Source organism: Ambystoma mexicanum, chromosome 3q, assembly GCF_040938575.1.
Source record: "Ambystoma mexicanum isolate Mex_15411 chromosome 3q, UKY_AmexF1_1, whole genome shotgun sequence".
NCBI lineage: Eukaryota > Metazoa > Chordata > Amphibia > Caudata > Ambystomatidae > Ambystoma > Ambystoma mexicanum.
Window position 1 is genome coordinate 421,321,963 of NC_090926.1, and position 14,178 is coordinate 421,336,140.

The window sequence follows — 14,178 nt, forward strand, 5'->3', positions numbered from 1 at the left end:
AACGTTCTAGCAAGAGTAATGCAGTTGGGAGTGGAGATAAACGGCCTACATGCAGTAATAAGTTTACATGTGTAGGCCGCTGAAGACGCTACTGCATTGGTTTGTTTGGTGAAGGATAATGTGGCATCGAGGTAGATACCAAGGGTTTTAGTATTATTAGAGACAGGGATGGGGTTACCATCAATAGTGAATGATTTGAAAGCAGTATATTTTTTTTTTAATTTAGCGTGAGTACCAAGGATAACCAACTCCGTTTTTTCGTCATTGAGACAAAGTCCATGGTGTGCCATCCACGCTTGTATTACTGCGTATATTTCATTGAGGGTTTTGCTATCAGTTTCATAGTCGCCACAGGTAGGAATGAGTATCTGGGTGTCATCCGCATAATTAGTATACGTGACACCCAGATAGTCAAGGATATCGAAAAGGGGCTTCGTAAATACATTATAGAGCATTGGGGACACGCAAGAGCCTTGGCGGACACCACACGGGACTGGTGAGGGTTCAGCCGAGTCAGTAGGAGAAAAGACCCTCATAGTTCTGTTAGCCAAGAAGGAGCTGATCCAGGCAGTGGCTGCGTCGGAAAAGTGAGCTGCAGATTTCAGGTGGTGGCAAAGCGTTTGGTGGTTGACCAAGTCAAAAGCCTCTGACAGATCAGGCAATAAGAGCAGTGCTAGTTTGCCATTGTCTTTTAGAATTTGAATCTGAGTAGTGAGATCTATTAGGGCAGTTTCCGTGCCATGTCTAGGTCGGAAGCCGGATTGCCTTAGTCCCAGAAGATTGTTTGTTTCTAGATAAGCCTGTATTTGCAGGTATGCTGCTCTATCTAGTATCTTTAGTAAGAAGGGTACAGTTGTTATCAGCCTATAGTTAGACGGGTTGGCTGGGTCAAGAGTGGGTTTTTGGATTAGTGGGATGACTCAGGCGTCTTTTAAGTTATCAGGCACTACTCCCATTTTGAAGGAGGTGTTGATAAGGTTAGTAATGAATGGTGCCAGTTCATGAGCTGCTGCTTTGATAATCGGAGCAGGACAAGCGTCGCCTTTGCAATTCGATCGTTTAAGTTTCCTAATGATGTTTTCTACTTCCCAAATTGAGAGGGGTGAGAAACTAAATGCTTTACAGGTTGGCTCAAAGGTAGGTGACTTGTTAGGAAGTTGTTTGTGATCAGGGTCAGCGAGTAACAGGTTTTTTTTTCGCATTGATTTTAGATTGTAAACGGGCTATTTTATCTAGAAGTGCCTTCTGGATGTTGCTGCACCATAGTGCATCTGTGACACATTTATCAATAGGGGCAATCGGGGATTCTAATTCTTTTAGAATCTTAAAAAGTTCTTTTGTGCTAGATTCCGCTTGTTCGATCCTTTTGTTATAGGTGTCTTTTTTGGCAAGTATAATAGCTTGTTTATAGCTAGAAGTTTCTAGAATTATTTCATTTTTATTATTTACTGAAGGGCACTTTTTCCAATGTGCTTCTGCAGTTCTCTTAGTTTTACGTAGTTCTCTAAGATGCGGCGTGAACCATGTATTCAGGTGACGTTGTGGTTTAGGTTTCCGCAATTTTAGGGGGGCGATGGTATTCAAGGCTTTCAGTATTGCCTGATTGTAAATGTCTACTAAGACTGTGGGGTCGGAGGTGGCCACGTTGTCAAGAAGGGTAAGTAATAGCGGTGGGAGTTTATCTGGTGTAATGTCTTTATTATTTCTAGTGCGGTGGCTGGAGCGATGATAGGAGCAGGGTGTTGTGTGTTGGCTTTAATGGAAAAGGTTATTTTATGATGATCCAACCAAATACATGTATCATTGGATAGAAGATCGATCGAGCAGTTAAGGTTGGTGAGCCAGTCCAATGTTCTTCCTTTGATATGTGTGGGCTCATGAATAATATGGGTATGACCCAAATCTGATAGGGCGTTAGCTGGGATACAATATCCTCTATGAATGAGGAAATGGGTCCTGGTGGTCGGTAGATAAGATGCACTGTTGCTGTGTGGTTAGGTGATAGTGGCAGTTTGATGGACAGATCGGCAGAGGGAATTTGAGCATCCTGAATGACTCTAATGTCATAGGTGTTTCTGAAGATAAGTGCAAGTCCGCCTCCCTTCACTTGGTTGGTGTTTCTATCGCATCTTAAGATAGCATAGTCATTTGGTATAGCAAGGGCCAGAGATGGTCCAGAGGCTGCATTAAGCCAGTTTTCCGTAACTGCAAGGAGATCAAGCTTTTCATGAGTTATGAAGTCAGCGATGTCCAGTGCGTGGGCGGATAGGGACCTAGCATTCACCAAGGCTGCTTTGATGAATGTGTCTTTTGCAAGGGTTTTTTGCGATGATAGAGATGGGTCATGTATGGTGATGGGGGCTAGCTTGCTGTCTAAATCAGTGGCCAGATTAGCTAGAGTATTGTTACTGCGCCGAAGTTTGTTGCTCTTGTGGGCGTGTGGTTGGGGGTTTTTGAATCGCAATCGTGCTCCTAGTCTGAAGTTTCTAATTGAGATGCTTGGGTGGTAAGAGCATGGTAAGGTTGGGGCGTAGTTGTTAGTGATGTTGTTACAGGATAGGGATGAGCTATTATAAAGCTTCAAGTATGAACGTTGTTTTAGTGGGGTGGTTCTAGAATTGAGTCTGAGGTTTCTATTAGCAATAGCGCAAGGTTGTTTTGGAGTTGGTCTGGTAGCAAAGTGGCGTATCCAGAGTGCTGGATCATCCCAGTAAGGGTTGGCAGTGTCCATAGTTGTAGTCCACAAGGTGTGGGTAATAGCTAACTTAGGTGTGCTAGTGTGTGTGTGTTGGTTAGTATGCAGGTAGGGCTGGCCTGTCCAACGTCTAGTGTAAATGTACATTAGGTGGAGGAGTGTGGTCAGGCATCAATACATAGTGGAAGTAAGCTAAGCCAGTGGGCAGAGATGGAGGACTCAGAGTGTGTAGTGAGTACTATGTCTGAATGCAATGGATAGCATCAGGTGATGGCATAAGGCTAGTGGCACAGGCAGTACATAAATTCAATTGAGAACACGTAGTTCAGGTTAGGCAGACTGGCAGGTGTGATGGCTAACCTTAATTCATTTAAATACAAGAGGTGACACAAACGTGGACGTATGTAATATGTAACATCAGGTGACAACAGTTGACTACCAATACATAGAACGGCACATGAGTTATGTTAGATGTAAATTGGCAGAGAGTGTGAGTGCGGCTAAGCATACAGGCAGCAAGCATATAGTCAATGATGGCAAAGTATTGCAGTAATTAAGCATAGCGCATGGAGCCGGTTCAGGCAGTTACTGGCGCTAAGTGGATTAATCTACAGAATGCGGTCGAGTAGATGAAGTGGAGCATGGGTGCTGTGAGTGCTGGGCGAGCAGGGGAGTCGCAAGAACAAACAAAGTCACAAACTTCTATGTCGCCAATGTAATCAACAGTTATGTGCACAGCCAGCCAGCAAGAGCAGTGAGGGTGCGCATGTAATGGAGACAATAGTGAGGACAGGGTCTGGCAGGATACATATAATTGTCGTGCATAAGTAATTATCAGCTATCAGTCATCGCTATCATCGGGACGGTGGCAGAGCTGATGCGGGAGGTTGGCTAGAGGTTGGCGCTCAGGCAGTGAGCAGTATCGGGGTGCCCAGAAGCTAGGAAGGCACAGACATGCAGGGCAATTGGGCATTGGTAGATGCAGATAGATTTGAGCGAGGGGGAACGGGCAATTACAGTAGGGTGGATCATCAAGCACAGACACAACGTGCAGTGAGGCACCGGTGCACAATAATGGCAATATGAAACTCACGGCGACATAGTCTTATCAAAAGTCATTTGCAGTTCGTTTACTCACAGACCCCCTGAGCGAGGCTGAGTTCACCATTGTAATGGGTCAGGAATCCAACCGGGGGTCTGGGCGAACGGCGAGGAAGGCTGAGGACAGGCGAAGACAGGAATTGGCCTTATTGTCCTGGGCCTTGATGGGAGTGGGCTGGCTTCGCCCACTTTAAGACAAGATAGCTGCACCTTTGAGATGGATGGGGTGCAGGTTTTCTCCTCCAACACCAATCAATAACGACAACTCAATGGTTTGGCAAAGGGAGTCTGTTTAATGACAAGTACAAAAAACGGGGAGTCATGGAAATCGACAGTGATGCGATAGTCCGTCTCGCTTCAACTCCGGCGAACTTCATTCAAACAATAACATTTATACTCAAAACTCATCATAATTGACGTGTAACACTTAAAAGTTAACATGCAATTCTATTGGTTAGGAAAAGGTAACTTTAATATAGGTACTAACTATATCTGTATATGGTAACGGAGTGAGAGGATTGGATAAACACTATCAGGTGGGCGTTGAAGCCCTTCCTTCTAACATTACTCTTGTAGATGTCACTAAGAGTATGACGTCCCCTTGGTTCTAGTATCTATAGGACCCTAGATTATTTGGTCCATTGTGATTGGGTTGGCTTCAACCCCATGCTTAAATCTCCACTTTACTGAGCAGCACGCAGAATGGTCGCCAGGTGCAGGGAGCCCCACGATTCACCCGGCCTTCCTTCAATCAATCATTACTTTATGGCTATATGTCAATTAGTTGGCTGTGGTTGGCCTCGAAACTGCATCTTCTTGTCAGGAAAAGTTATGATACCTCTGTCTGGGCGACTGCCAGGCATAGGTGTGGACCCGTGCCTCTTCTTCCTCGGATGGTCACGTGCTACTTACACCGTGAATCTGCCTAGTTTCCCTCAATTTGTGCATTTAGTTCTTATTCGGCTTGCCACCTGCCTACGCCTACTTTTCTCGGCCTTCCTGAGATAGGCTATTCTGTTCTTAAGTTTAGATTCTGCAAAGCTACTGTTCGCTCCTTCTATTGGTCTGACCTTGGCTCTTTCCTGGCGTACGTTGCCTCTGCTGAGTTTCAATTCAGCCATCTCTTTTCATTTTAGCTGGAACACGAATCCTGTCCTGTTTGGCCTCTAGTAACCTGAGTTGATTCTGCTTTTGTGTAAAGTGGACTCGCACTTATATAATGTGCTTCGTTGAGGTAGATATGTATAGGTGGCGCTTGCCGCGGTCTATCTTCTACTACGCATAACAAGCCACACTGTTTTCTTAGCTTTCTTACGGGTTCAAGCATATGTACAGGTGTTAGCTGGTTGAATTACTTCATTCTGCTTTACAGTTTAAGTTTCTTTATATTTCAACAGCGTCTCTCCTTCTAGGTTCACAATATCCTTATTCATGGTGTTTCGTATCTGTGTGTCATTTTTTGGTTCTGCACGTTAGTCCGGGCCCTCGTGACGTCACCATTTGTCTTCCATTAAGGCCTTTTGGGTTTCTTCTGGGACGGTGTTTAGGCTATCTTCATTTTGTCTTATTTGCTGGTAGGGTTTTCTCAATGGATACCATACTGTCCATGGTTTACTGCCCTACTGCGGCTCTCTGCTGGTTTATTTGCTCATCATACATCACGTATTTTGGTGTGAACGTTCCTGGTACTTCAAAATGGGGCCGATGAGAGTGCAGGCCTTATTTGGGACCTCCTCTACATTGTCCACCACTAGAGCCCTAGCAACCTTTTTTTGCCCCACAATTCAAATCACATGAAAGGTTTCAACCCAGAGTCAGCAGCATTTCCTTTTTCACTACCGCACAAGGTACTAGGGGAGGAACCAGGTGCACTAGGGAGTAGTTAATATGGTATACTGTTTAAATATGTAAATATAAACTTGCAATGAAGGCATCGACTGCCTTGCATTTGCAGTAAACAAGATTTGTTAGGAAAAATACAAATGTTCATGACCATACATTTTTCATGTTTTAATATATTTATGATTGTATTGCAAGTATATGTGATGATGACTGAGCTGCTGGAGGAAAGACTGTATGAAAGCAGAAATGGAAAAATGACTGGGTGTACCAATTGTGTGAATGTGGGTGCACTGCTTTAACTTTTACTAAAATCGGTACATTTTGAGGATTTAATTCATCTCACTTTTGATGTAGCAATCACTGCATTTTATTTTCCCATTTTACTCTTTCATCCTCCATTGTGCTTCCTTTTACTATCCTACTCCAGTCCGTACTATAGGTACATTTGTTCCCCTAACCAATCCCTCCCTTCAATCAGTTTTTGTCAAGCCCATTTAACATATCAATTGCCAGAACAAGAAAGATTGCCTTCAGTTCCTAAAGCTCCAATGCACCCTCTGCTCCTCCCCTTTTCATCACCTGCACTAATTCTGTCATCACCCATCTACCTCATCTGCTGTGCAGTAACTGTGCACCCACAAAGAAATCATACATTGCAAAGACAAGCTACAAATAAACCAAATAAAACAATCACACTAATTCATCATCAACATCCATCACTCTCAAAACAGTTTTAAAAAATGACAAAATCAAAATATGAATTTGTTCTAAAAAATGTGATTTGTAATGACCTGCATTTTAGGATGTAACAAATGTGATGATCATACAGCAGATAAAAGGGTGCATCTGTTTTTTCCTTTCATGAGGATGTACCCAAACTCACTCCGAGTCCAGCCAAGAGAATGAAAAGAAGGCAGAAAAACACCCCTCTAGTTTAAGTGCTTAGTGTGTGGCATTCTTCTCTCTATGACCATTTGACATGGAAGTAGTTAGTTTGTGAGAACTCATTTCATCCAAAAATAATTTTAGGGAATGGATAACTCATTTGAGCAAACAATGTTTTAAAGGAATGTTTCTCTGATCTAACCTCCTTGGTTTGGCAGGTACTAAATTAGGGGCATTTTTCTTTGGCTATAAATATTTACAAAAAAGAAAAACACTGCAACGCCAGAGCAAAATTTGTCATACTAATATGTATATGCATACTTATAAGTACGCACAAGCCAATTTGAGGCCCTAGCCAACACTGTTATTCACAATGAGATCATCACAGCCTACAATAAAGACCTTAGCATGTCAAGAATTATTAAAAGAAAAGATTCCAAAGATATGCCCTAGGAAAGAATGGTTTGTCTCTTCCCAAAACATATCAACCCCAGCATGAGGGTTTCTGAAGCCTTTCTTAGGGGTGGATGTTGGGAAAGTGTGAAAAACAAAAGTTCCAAAATATCAACTAATATTACAATCTGGTACTTCCCAAAAGTAGGTCTTGAATCATGTGGGTAGAGTATTTATCTATAGATAGTGTTGGAGCTATAAACTGGTGATTTGAGGCAGTGGGAGGATAGAATACATAGGCCCTCATTACAACCCCGGCGCTAAACCATGGCGCTATTAGCACCATGGTTGGTGCTGGTGTTGTAACGAGTCCGCCATGGTGGAATGGGGAAATACCGCCCCATTCCAAGGTTGGCTGGGCGGTATTTCCCCATTTCACCATGGCCCTTCCCCATTCCCATTTTCACCCCATAGGGCTCAATGGGACTGGGGAAGGCGCTAAGTACGGTACGGCAAATTGCGGTACCGTAATTAGCACTGAGGTCCCTTTGCGGCACCCTATTTTAATGGCTGGTAAAACCAGCCGTTAAGGTCGGGTCCCGCAAAGGGACCTCGTAATCAGGCATTGAGGGTTTAACGGCGCCGACACCTTTTACAGCGCCATTAAACCCTTAATGCCAAGGTTGTAATGACCCCCATGGTCTTTGGTCTTTTCTTGTCAGTGGTACCAACAGCTAATGACTTAACAGCAGGCCATGTCAACAAAGGAGCAGATGGCCATAACTACATGTTGAGTTCCTTGAGGAGAAGACATGTGAAGATCACTAAAGATAAAATCATGTATGTTAGTAGAGATGCCATAGGTTTATGGAGGTCCATATTTTGTTAATTATCTTGGTAACTATAATGCACACAAAAATGATTCAAATATGCTTGAAAAGTTCATGAGAAGACCTTGAGAAGTAAAGTTACAAGCTGAAATGTGATGATAGCTACCCAGATACCCATAAAATGTCACAAAGCAGAGATTTGGGGAGATGATACTTTGTTAGGCAGTTGTATAGAACATCTTGTGTTGATAACTGTTATATTTTTGGAATACATTTAAGAAATTCTGCCATTGAAACTGGCAACATCACGCTGATGCTATACACATTTAGCTGCATCTGTAATTTTTTTCAGAAAGATAATTCAAGGATTCGGAGTCAAAAACTACAAAGAATGGAGTCTAGTAACTAAAAGGGACCAATCAGAATAAAAGGGAGGACAGTAGTTGCGCAATCCAGATCAAAAGCCATTAAGATGGCACATGATAATTTAGATATTTTGTGGGTGCAGTTTAGATATTTAAAGGGGATGCCCAGTGGGAATAGGGAGAGCTGTCTGAAATTATCTGACAAATATCTGGCTGAAATATTCTGGGGAGAGCTGTCTGAAAATATTCTGAGTGGAACTGCTCTAAAAATTGCAGGAGAACCAACATTTCCTGGCAGGAAAATTAGACCAGGAGGAAGACTCAAATCTGGAGGGAAACTGGAGGGGCAGTTAAAGGGATGGATTTTGGAGGTCTCCATCACTGAACCTGGAGAGGCCATCTAACCAAGACCTTATGTTTCCCCACAGTATCCAGAAGCCTTGATGACTTTTCCTGAGCACAAAACCCTGAGCTGTTCAATATAAGTAAACTTGTCCAACAAAACTAAGCCTTGTGGGGATCTGTTTGATTTAATACCTTTCCCTGATTGATTGGGTGGGCATACCAAGTATATCTTTATCATTTTTACTAAATAATAATTTAATTAACTCCAATAAAGTCAAAGAACGCTGGGTTGGCTCGGGGAAGTTTGAAAGCTCTGAGCTAAGTCCTAGCGCTTATTAAAGGTATAGGGCCTCATTACACGGTAGGCGGCAACCATGGCGCTATTAGCGCCATGGTTGCCACCGGTATTTTACTGTGTCCATATTGGTGGATGGCGGAATTACCGCCCTACTCCAAGGTGAGCGGGGGCGGTAATTCCCCATTCACCAAGGCACTTCCCCATTCCCATTTTTGCCCCCATAGGGCATAATGGGAATGGGGAAGGCGCTAATTACGGTACCGCAAATTGCAGTACCATAATTAGCTCCAAGGTCCCTTTGCGGCACCCTACTTTAACGGCTGGTAAAAACAGCCGTTAAGATCGGATCTCGCAAAGGGAATTCGTAGTAAGGTGTAAGGGTTTACCAGTACCAGTGCCCTTACCGGTACCGGTAAACCCTTACCGCCTAACGTGTAATGAGGCCCATAGTCATTTAAAATAAATGGATATCCCTTACCTTATTGTGGCCAACTCTAAAATTCCCTAAAGAGGATGGGTGCATAAAACAAAACAAAAATTACCTATTGCTTCCCATTCACCAGACCCTGCCTTCATGCATAGTGGTTTCAATAGTAAACTAACTGTTTGTGCTGTGGCCGAAATGTATCATGCCAAATTAAACAGAATATATTCCCCAATTTAAAAGCATACCCTCTACAGAGAGTGTGGAAGTGACTCCTGGTAGAGGTGAGATTCGTCATTGCATAGTGGTGAAGGAAAAGGGTTGCAACTTTATAAAAAGTGTTTCATTCTTTAAGGTTTGTTTTGCTCCCACACTGCTAGCATTGCCAAGTGCACAGGAAGATCACAAGAAATAGTGTTGCATTTGTGACATTTCTTTTACCAATTTATTTAAATCAAACATCATGTAAAGTGTATTGCCAAGCATAGGATATTGTCGTGTTTCAAGGTGCTGCATCATTTTTGACATTATGGGATTTCTGGGGGTGACAACAAATATGTATTTATTTGGCCTGAAAGGAACACTGTATATGTGATTGTGCTACAAGTCCTTTGATTTTAGTTAACCCACAAAAGCTTATTATGTTCTACTTATTTGTATTGAAGCTTTGTTTTGGTGCCACGGAGAAAGTGGTGTGTCGTGTTATTTTGCGCAAATATGAATTTTATATATTAATTAATAAATATATATGTTTTCTACACACCGACCAGGTTCTTGACTTACATATTGCTAAAGGGTGAGGGATCTACGTAGTATGTATGATATGCTTCATAGATAGTTCAAGATTAAATTATATTAACAGGTATATTGATGTGGTGCTTTTGATTGGGGGATGTACTCCATGCATTAATTGTGCACCATAAATATATACCCCACAGTGCAAAGGTTAAGTCCAACACATTTACACAGCCCTAGCATTAACAATAAGAATACTCACTAAATTGCTTACTATTTTTCAAAATAGCCCAAAGTGAGAGCAGGCAGAGAGGAGAATACCTGACAGCACTAGAGCATAAATAGTCCCTTGTGCGCCTCTGCCTATGGCAAAAAACGTATGTTCAACAAAATGGCCATACAGCATGTTCGCTGAATGGGGATGTACATTAATGGAAGCTACAATCATGCCCACAATTAGGAAAAAAAGACTCAAAATGCCCACACACCTTTTTCTTAATGCTGACATATGTTTTGTTAGATCCCCTACCAACATCTACAGCAAGCAAACATGTGCTTTTCCCTGAGATCTTCATTATGGCAAAGTGTCTGGTAATGTAATGAGTTGATAATGGCGGCCATGACAAGCGTACTTGCAGGTAACAACCTGCTTGCGTGAGTCAGGGCTAAGAGACATTAACTGCCAGCAGATCCCACAGTGCTCACATTATCACCATTAGCACTCTGGCAAACTTCTCGGGGTGTCCCTGGCATTAATTAGCCAAAGAAAGAAGAAACATACTACAATTAAGATGGCCTCCAGGGAAATGATAAAGGGAGTACACAGAGTAGCTTGACCATGTCTATGACGAGCCAGCATAGTGCTGATATGGATAAGGAGACGGCGTGGAGGGAGGCTGGTGTGCTCAGACATTAGAAACAGTGGGCAGGGAGTTGCCGGGAAATGGAGTTTCCAGGGTGACTATGTTTGTGAGGGGCATGTGCTGCCAGGAAGTAGGCAGGTAAGGAAATTGTGTACCACAGGAGGAGGCACCAGCAACCAGCATGACATTGAGGTTTTCCCAAGTGAAAAAAGCCTGCATTTCTAAGGAATCTGTTTAATTTGCATCCCTCCCGTGAGTGCTAATCGGCAGATTGCACACTCATGCCTGTACTAAAAAAAAACATGAGATGCCTCAAGATTATGCCGGAAGGAGATAAGACTTTCTGTAGTTCTGCTCTGGGTCTACCGTCAGCTCCTTCCCCCCACTGTTGTTAGCAGCTCTTTTTTGCGCTATCTACAACCCCAGCAGGTGACACCAGGCAGCAGGACATACAACAACAAATGTCCCCCCTGCAATTTCACACTGCGCTTTCTTGGCTGACGAGAACAGGCAACGGCATCGCTATCTATAGTGACTGGACAACATGCTTAACAGGAAGCCCTTGCAACGACAGGCAGGAGGAAGAGGGACCGTTGAGATTTATCAAGCAAACACTCTGCATGTGTGCAGGTGATTGCTACAGTGCAACCCTAGCTTGAAGGCAGCAGGGCATTGTCTAGTACAGGTTCGGCTACAGACAGGAAGAAGATAGTCTGCGTGTCATCGGTGGTCTGCCATCATCAGCTAGCACCATGGCGGGAATGAGTTTGAGGCAGGAAGTTTTAAAGGACACTGGAATTTGACGAGATACGAATGTATCAGTGGTTTGATGGACAGCTTTACTTTCGGTCAGGGTTTGCAGCCATAATACGTGTGTACAGCGTTCCTAGTGCCACAGTGATGAGAACATAGAAGATGACCTTCAACATGAGGGTTCACCCCACCCCAATGTGCCTCCAAATGGGCTTCTTCTTACACAGGTACCCTTCTGAAGTAGTGTGGCAAATGAACGTGGTGCCATCATCCTGGACATCAGGTGGCCTTCCAGGAGGCACGTGGGATCCTGCAAGGAATTCCAGAGATGGGCTCCTGAGGACAAAGAAGTCTTACTGGCCTGTGATCCATCCCCTCCCTGAAGCGGCGGGCACAACGAGCACATTCAAATGAAACTTAGCTTCCAACCACAAACTCTCTGGTGAAATATATTCATGGTTTCATTTAATTCCATTTATTTGCATTTATAGAACACGTTCACCAAAGTGATGTACAAAAAGGCTTACAATAACGGCTTAACAATTATATGTGATACAATCACAATGGAGGCATGATGTGTTTGTGTTCCCTAACTTTGCTAGAGTGGTCTGTGGCAGAAGTCTGCACCCACTACAAGCCCTTTGGCTACCCATGGGGCATCGGGTGGCATTTATTTATTTGCATTTTTAAAGCCGCATACAGGAATTGTTTTGTTTTTCAGTTGCGTAATTGTTGTTTTTTTATTTTTGTGTGTCTTAGTTGCGTATTTATAACACGCTTAAATACCCAGAGGTTTCTATGCGCGGACTGGGAATCGAACCTGTGTTGCTTCATGTCTTCTTGCTTCCAAGGCGAACACATTGACGCTGAGCTATTGCATTACGTCCAGACTCAATTACTTTTACCACCACTCTGTCTAATGAGCGTACGGCCAAATTATGAGTGGCTGTCAGGCAGTGTTAGTCCCCGTTTCGCGAGGCCATAGGACTCCTGGGAGATGTTTGTGGAATTAGTGTAAGCAACCGTTCTGCCTGTGGTAATCCTGCAGATTTTCCACATTTGAAGTGCAGTATGTAGCTCTAGTGCTTGGCTGGAGGTAAATTCTCAACTACAAGGTCAAATTCGAATTCCGTGCTGCGGTAAAAATGTCGGTAATTCGGCTACCATCAACAAATGGGCGGTAACAGAATTAGCACCAAATGTTTACTGCACAGCCAAACTCGTAATGATACACGAAATGCGTTTTCAATGTATCCCAATGATGGCCTCAATTACAGGGCGTGCGCCTCCTCGAACCCGTCTATATTATCGGCAGGAAAAATCTATTGTTTAAAGGTCAGAGCTGGCAGCAAGCGCAGGCACCAAGAGTGCCTTGTTTTCCTTCAACTTCACAGATGAACAGCCGAGGCTTATTTTTTTAATATACTTTTATTGGGCTCTCCATTCTCCTTCTATCCCCTCCGGCTCAGATCGATGTGTACAGCTCACCTGCGCGCAGGATAGACAGATTAAATTCTATCTGTCTGCTAGAGTCGGCCTCTTTTTCTCCATGATTGTCCTGAAATGAACACTGGAAAGGAAATGGGAGAAGAGGTGGTGGGGGGAGACAGATTACACAGAACGGGGAACAGTCATCCCCTCTCTGCTCTTAATAAAGCTCTCTCGGCAATAGCCTCTGCCCTCCCCCTGGCATGGCTGTCCCGCCATTATTTTAAGCAAAAAGAAATGATACTAATGATTAGATAAAGCAAAACCTAATACAATCGTTTCAGCTTCAGCAGCCAATTAGGACAGGCAGAGCGGCTAATAAAATGACCCAGAACTGCCAGTCCCTTGCCTCGTGAATGGGGGTCGAGGTGGGGTGGGGCGGCGCTACCGCCCGGGTCCTCTCCGTCCCATTTGCACCAGGGATCGCAGCTATGATGAGCTTGAAGGCGGCTCTTTGCTGATACGCTTAGGAGCTGGCAGGACCACAGCCCTGAGGGCAGGAGCCGACACATTGAGAAGATCAGATTTGCTTGCCTGCTTGTGTCGGTCTAGGAAGAGAAGACCGCGATGCGCGCAAAGAGAGGAGGCGGGCGGGAGGAGACAGGAAAGAGTGTGGTCCTGGGAGACGGGTGTATGGGTGCAAAGAGAGTGGGATTGCGATGCAGACGTACAATCCTTTCACTACTGTAGGTAGCTTTCCACTGAATTCTACTCTTGGGGCCTGATTCATGGAATTGTTTGCATGGTTCAAAGTGACTTGGCACTGCCAAAACGTATTTACATACCGCCCAGAAGTAGTTATGCTTAACATACTGTAGTCCTTAGAGTTCCTTTTGATCATATTTCAGATTTAAAAGTGGACACTCTTTATTGGTGCTATATGCAAATAGGATGCTCCAGGACACCTCAGAAGGCCCCTCCAGGGAACGTGTCCTGGATGATCGTTTAAGTTGAAGTGTGCACTGATCATTAATCTTCGATGGAAGCGAACGTCCTGAGATCTGCCACTGGCCTCCCTGCTTTATACATTTCTGGTATTCAGGGCAATCGTTTGAACTCTCTGCACGTCACTTCCTCTTTCCTCCACGATATCGATCATTTAGAAAGAGTTTAAATCCTAGATATTAAGTGCTATATATGAAACCATAAACATGATTCACA